The sequence below is a fragment of the Agelaius tricolor genome, unplaced genomic scaffold (genome assembly GCF_023055355.1).
Source record: "Agelaius tricolor isolate 1412-34295 unplaced genomic scaffold, bAgeTri1.0.p SCAF_23, whole genome shotgun sequence".
In the NCBI taxonomy this organism is placed as follows: Eukaryota; Metazoa; Chordata; class Aves; order Passeriformes; family Icteridae; genus Agelaius; species Agelaius tricolor.
Window position 1 is genome coordinate 12778591 of NW_027269283.1, and position 7131 is coordinate 12785721.

The following is a 7131-nucleotide window of genomic DNA, read 5'->3' on the forward strand; positions in this document are numbered from 1 at the left end:
CTGGAATGTGTCCTGTCTTTGTTCTGTGGTTTGTAGATATTAATTTAAATAGATACTAATGAGTGTCTTCCTTTCCCTCAGCACATGTACACATTGTCATGAAGCAGCTCCAAAGAAGTGCTCATGGCTGGGGCAGCTGAAGAGAATTCAGAGTTCAGTGGTTTGTGCCTAGACTGGGGAGAAGGAATATTCCTTGGACAGGAAAGGGAGCTATATGTGTGGAATAATTCTGTATTCTGTGTGTTTGTCCAGAAGCAGATGAGTCCCTCCCCTTCCCTTCTTTAGAAACTAAACCCATTTAGGGTCTGTGAAGTGGGACCTCAGCAGGCTTAGGGGAACAGAAGACCCCATTCACTCAGGGAAGGTAGTGCAGAAAATCAGATTTTCCTGATGTCAAGTTCCAGTTTGCAAAGTGAAGGCTGTAGTTGCTCCAGATCCTGAGGAAGGAAGTACAAACAGAGCAATGCAAGTTTTTGTTTTGTTCTGGCCTGATAGAGCCAGAAATCAGAAATGATGAAGCTCTTGCAATCAGATGTGCAATTGGGAGGAAGATGAGATTATTCCAATAATGGCTTTATATATCTATATTAAAAATATATTCTTTTTTTTTTTTTTGGTGGATACCTGTGGAGTCTGTGGACACCTGGATCAGAACATTAATGGTGGGACAGGAGAAGCAACAAGTATCTTAAAAATGCTGCCTGTTTTGCTCATGTTTGTCTGCATTCCTTTACACACTAGATGCAGTTGTTAATGTTAGAAAAAACGTAGAAAGTCTGTAGATAAATGATAAATTTATATTTCACAGTCATCACATTGATAAAAATGATGCAACAAAACTTGGAATAAAGGTTATTTTCTAGTGGACAGCTTTGGAGCTAGTCCTCTGTTCTCTAGTGGGACTGTACAGATTCTGATCCTTTCTTCTTTGCTGACTGCCCAAAGCAAATGCTACAGATGGAATTTGCTTTCATATAATAAAAGATGCAGATTTTGAATCCACATGTAACTGGATCACAGTGACTGAACTGTACATTTTGTGACATTTGCCTGTACTTTTTCAGAAATTATATACAATTTCATTGGCTGCAGACTAATCAGAGCAATCATGTACACAGAAATACATCTCTGGATTTAAGGGTCAGTGAAATCTGCAGTAAATAAGTTTTATCTATTTATGTCTCATTTCAACGTTTCATAGGAAAAAATCATTATTTTAAGTTAAAAATAGTTACAAAATTTTTAATGACCAAATAATGAGGGTTTCGATTTTTTTTTTAATTTACATAATGCTGATCATTTCCTGGAATGCAAATTAAGCCTCATGAAGTTCATCTTTTCCTCATGTTTATGTAGGGATATATAACTGAAGTCCAGTGTATGAATTATTCACCACCTGACTGTTGTGAATTAGGGTTCAGCTTTTAGAAGGTCCATGGCTACTTTTGTAATGATGAAAATTACCCGGTACAATTCCTTCATTTATGGATGAGATCTCGTTTGGAGGAAGGTGCTTGCACATATCAGTCAGGGGCACAGTGCAGGAGCATTTTGTGTGCTGCAGTGTGTGAAAGTTTGGAATGTGACAGGGCAGTCAGGTTTCAGGTAAATAGGTGACATTTCTCACTATGCTTAAAGGTGATGGATTGAGCAGGAAAAAAAGTGCTGTAAAGGAACAAAGCCAAGGGCTCCATGGCATCAGGACATGAGCAGACACCACAATAGTGCCTGAAATTAGAAAAACTGGGCTCAGTCTGCACCCACCTGCTTCAGGAAGCCGCTCTGAAGGAAGTAATCCATGGATCCCATGGGCACAGGAAGCATTAGGAACATCCAGGGTTTCCTGCCTTACTGGGATCTGCAGACACACACATTTCACCACACACACCATGGAAACCATTTGGCTTTTCCTAGCAAAAGAAAGCCTTGTGATCTTGCTGTTCTCAAAATGTTAGTAACAGACTAGAGTGGAACAGCACTTCTATAATCTTTAAGGATCAGATGCTTGGAACTCCATATAATGTCTTAAATATTCATGTACTAGGGATTTATATAGTGGCATTTTAATTCTCAGTTCCTTAATACCATTGCAATACTCTCCTTGCCTTGTTTTGGCCACCACAAAACACTGACTTGACATTTACTGAGAATTTTTCATTTTATGTCCTTGGCTTTACAGTTCCACATAAATCAGCTTTTCTTAATTACATCCATATTCATTTCCTAGGAAGGCACAAATACTCTGCTAATGCACTTTCTCTATTATACTTTCTCAGGAATCTGTGTCTGCAAGCACTCAATCATCTGGCAGGAGCAGGAGCTTTAATTGCTGCTTGGCTCCCATCAGTTCAGAGCAGGGCTGCAGCATGTTGGATGCAGGGGAGAAGGTAACCCACGTTTGGCACTGTGATTTCCCTGTCCCTGAGCGGGTTTAGGGGCTCAGGCACAAGGCCCAGCAGTTCAGTCCCTGTGACCCAGGATGGTGCTGAAGCTGGGACATCCTCTCAGAGCCCAAGTTCTGGCTTATTTCTGTTCTGAGTTGTGAATCCAGAGTCAGTCCCAGACCCCTAGCTGCTCTCTTTGGTGAGGATTTGTCTGCTCTGAGGTTCAGGGGAGTCAGCTTCACTTCTGCTTTGGGTTTTTGACAAAATCTGAGACTTTAACCTCAGCCTGCAATAAGGATGAACTCACTGCCAATATAAACAACAATATAATCAAATAGATTTTCCAGTGGACTATGTAGAAATCCAACTGCAAGGCTCCACAATCTTCTGCATATCAACAGTAAAAAATAATGATGACTAATCAATAATATTTATTTGAGGGCCTGTCAGGATCCCAAGTACAAGGCTGGATGGGAATCTTGGCAGAGATGAATTCAGTGACAGATTGCCTGCTGGGTTCAGTGCAGGGATGACTTCAGTGACACATTTCAGTGCTGGCATTCCAGGGCTGAGGCAAGTGCAGATACCAGGATCAGCAGGAGCAGGGGCCAGGAGTGTTTATCAGCCCCTCCTTGCTGTGGAACATGTTTATTAGCTCCCCTGGGCCATGCTGCAGGAGACACGGGCAAAGAGAGAAACCAGTGCCAAGCACAGCAACCTCGAGCATCATCTCCTCCTCTGTTCCTGCCACATTTTACCCTCTCTCTCCGGGCATTGTGGCAATTAAAAGCTTTCTTATAGACTGATTGTTACTGTTCAGGGGGAAATATATTGGAACCAGAGAGAGAAAAACAAATTGCACCTTTTAATCCAAAACTACATCTGAAAGCTCAGCCATTGAGAGGGATTTCAACAAAGCAGAGAGCATAAAGTGGGAAGCTGTCCCTGAACTGACTGTTCAACAGAAACTGGCACCAGTGCTGGCAGGGGTCTGAGCAGCACAGGAGCTGGGTGGCTTAGTGGGTCTTAAAGATCACTGTGAGATCAGTGGTCCTAATGCTGATTAACTTACTTGTATTTATTATATAATTAATTACATTGTGTGTAAAACCATCTATAGTTGTCCTAATTATTTTGTATTTGAATAAAACCCAAGCATGACACTGCTCCTGAACTAGTACTAGGATGAATGTGGGCAGTTTTGACCTGAAGCCGCAGCACCAAACATGTGCAATTAAACCTATTCAGCTTGGGAGTGCTAATTGTCTCCCCTCCGGTGTGAAGTGCTTCGTCTCTTATAATGCAGTGATTTTACTGATTTTTCTAGTGGCTGTATTGTGAGAAACAATACCCACTTCTGCAACAGAAAAAGTAGATTAAGACTATTAGCATCAACTTCTGTTTAATTTTGTTCACTCTGTACACATAGGAGGAAAATGATATCAAGACTCCTTTTCTCCTTCTTCCCCACTGCTCGAATTTAACTTTACCATCAATCTTTTCACACAAACTTTGTGAATTCTCATCTTTCTTCCCCAGCTCTCTGTTGACAGCTGTCACACTGCAAACCAGCACAAGAACTCTCCTGAGCTGAATGAGAACAAGATCTTGTCCATCATTCAGGACTGCTTTCACACCCCTCTCATCCTTCCCCCATTTTCCCAGCCCTGCCATTGCAGATTTTACCCCGGGGCAGGCAGTGGCTCCCTCTGCTCCAGCTTCTGCTGCCACGTCTCCCTTCCCTCCTGTTCTCTCCCCAGCCTAAAAACCTCTGCCTGCACCACCCCTCTTGTGCACTGAGTGTTTCTGCCTCCCGACACTCTCCTTTCTATCTGGGTCTAATTTCACCCCCTCCCATGCCAAACTCCAGATTCTAAGCTCTTCTCAAATGGTTTTCCACACTGTAATCATGGACTGAGTACCAACATCATGGCTGGGATTGTTTCCAGCTTTTGGAAACTCCCAGATATTGCTGCTCTGGGGGAACTCTCTATCCACCTCTGTCTCCATCCCAACCTTCTCTTACCTTGTCCTCTGATAAGTATGTACAAGATACAAATTTACTCAGATGCCTTCACTTGCTCCCAGAATGCAGGGCAGGGAATGATGCCCAACAGCCTGTTCAGTTCTCTCTGGATTCCAGGTTTCTGTGCTTGAGCTGTTGTGTCCCTTGCACAGATCTTTGTGCTGTGTTCACTCCCTTAAATACCTCTCAAGTACCATTTCTATCTCCAGCTGCACTATCATGTCCCACTACTCTCAGTTCCTCCAACCTTCAGACACTCCTGCTTACTCCAGCCCTTAGAGTAGGTCTGTGGGTGGTTCTACTGGAGCTGTTGTATTTTTTGTATTAAGTGATGGCTAAAAAGTGGTCAGTGGCAAGGCACAAATAGAATAGTGCTGAAATAGGAAGGTGCTCAGGTTTGGGGCTGTGTATTTTAGGCAGGAGCAGACTGGCTCAAGCAGCCATGAAGTTAACTGAGAGATTCTGAATATGGTCCTGCCTTAGCAACGTTTCAAAATGTTTCCCAACATGCTTCAATAACATGCTTCAATAATTGTGCCATCAGAGGGAAAATATCTACTCTTGGAAGGCAGAATTATGTTGTTATAGGAAAACCAAACGAGCTCTCTTTGCTTTCCTTCCTTGAGACAGATTCCACACGTGTCTCAGGGAGCTCTCAAAGTACCTCAGTTCTAGGGTCTCCTTAACACCAAAGCACCAGCTTTGGTTTTAAAGTTTTGTGTATTTCCTGTTTTTTTTTAATTTATATTCCCATGTAAGAGGATTTTGTGGCTTCCTGACTCTTATGACCACTGATGTGAAGATGCCATGGGAGCACCCAGTGAAACCCAGGTGTGACTTGCAGTGACAAGCAGGGGATTTCTATGCCCCACTGAGCCAGAAAGTCCCAAAGCAGCCTCAGAGACACAATAAAATGTCACCAAAGTCTTCATAAACACTAATTCAGTGAATTGTGATAAACAGCATGTACAGATTGTCAGGACACCAGTCACCTGAAAATGCAAGAGATCTTTAAGTTACATGAAGTCTAAAGAATTGGTGACAACTTTTCTCTGCTTCTATACTTCAGGAAAGGAATCAAATTTCCTTTCTAGCACTGTGAGGCTGAGCCCCAGTGTGTCACTGAACCAGAAAGGGTGTGAACACTGAGGATGAAGGGAATTACACTTTACTTCCTCCTCCAAGTGCTTGTTTCTTTCTGAAGTAACAAGAGCCATCCATCCCTGCCACTCCTAGAGGGCTTTTTAGAATTCATCCTTGTTTGTTGAAGAGATCTTGAGCAGTGTCGTGAGCCACAAGGAAGAATTGCATGTGGGGTCTTGTCCTGATCCAATGTTCCTGCTGCAAAATGGGATGTCCAGTGGCTCTGCACAGGCGTGTGTGAGCACACGTGCACAGGGCTCACCAGAAAGATCACAGCCCTGCCTTTGGGCGCTGCTCGTTCTCAGGGTGTTAACCCAAAACGTGAAGGCACACGGAGGGATTCCTGTGCAGGGCCAGTTGTTGGACTCAATGGTCCTGGTGGGCACCTTCCAGCTCAGCACATTCTGTGGTTCTGTGAGGAATTTGGATTTCAGAGCGTGGCAGTGCATAAATCACACAGCTCCTGTGTGGCCTCACAGAATTCCCGATCAATGCCACTGTCCCAGCCCATGGCACGCTGGGCAGGGTGTCCCAGCGAGGCTCCCTCATGGCCATCGCCTCACACGACGCCTCCTCCCCTCACTGGGCTGGGCTCCCCAGCCCCAGCCAGGCTGTGATGGGCACAAGCCCAGAGCCAGAGCCAGTCCGGCTGGGAGGGACCCGATAGCTCAGGCGGTGCCAGCTCCCTGCTCCAGCAGCGCCAGCCCAGAGCACATGGCACAGCACCGTGTCCACACTGTTCTGGAACGAGACCCCGCAGCCTCTCCGGGCTCTGCTCAGGGCTGGCACTGCCCAGGGCAGCAGCTCTGCCTCCTGTGCAGGGGGAATCGCTGCGATCAGTCCCTGCCTGTGGCTCTGGGGCCATCGGTAGGTCTGGAGCAGAGCCTGGGCCTGCTCTGACCCCCTGCACCCAGGGATAGACACAAGGACAGCCAGGGCTGAGGCCCCTCTCCCTGGGCTCCTCTCCAGCCTGAGCCAGCCCCAGCTCCCTCAGCCCTTCCTGAGCACGGAGATGCTCCAGGCCCTTCAGCATCCTCGCGACCTCCGACGGATGGGCACGGCGGGCCCGGGCTGCCTCGAGGCCGGGTGGGAGGCCCGTGGGGCCGGGTGGGAGGCCCGTGGGGCCGGGAGGGGCTGCCCCGGGGCCCGGGGGGGCGGCCCGGACCCGGCCCGGGCGCTGCCCGGAGGCGCCGCCGCTGCCGCACGAGGCCCGCGCGCGCTCCCGGGGCCGCCCCGCGGTCACGTGCGCGCCCCCCGCGGTCACGTGCCCCGCCCCGCTCGCGCCCCCGCCCCGGCGGCGGCGGCCCCTCAGGACGGGATGTAGTCCCGGCCGGGGGCGCGGCGGAGGGATCCCCGCGCCGGACCCAGCCGCAGGGCGCGGCGCCTCCTAGCGGGGCCGGGGTAGATCCCGCCGCCGTCGCCGCCGCCGCCGCCATGGCCGCGGCCGCCCCGGTGCGCCCCGCGGGGGCCCCCCCGCGGCGGGGCCGTGTCACCGCCCGGTGCCGCGGGAGCGGCGGGACCGGTCCCGCGGGGACCCCCGGGGCTCCCCCGCCCCCCCGGGGCGCGGCCCCCTCCCCT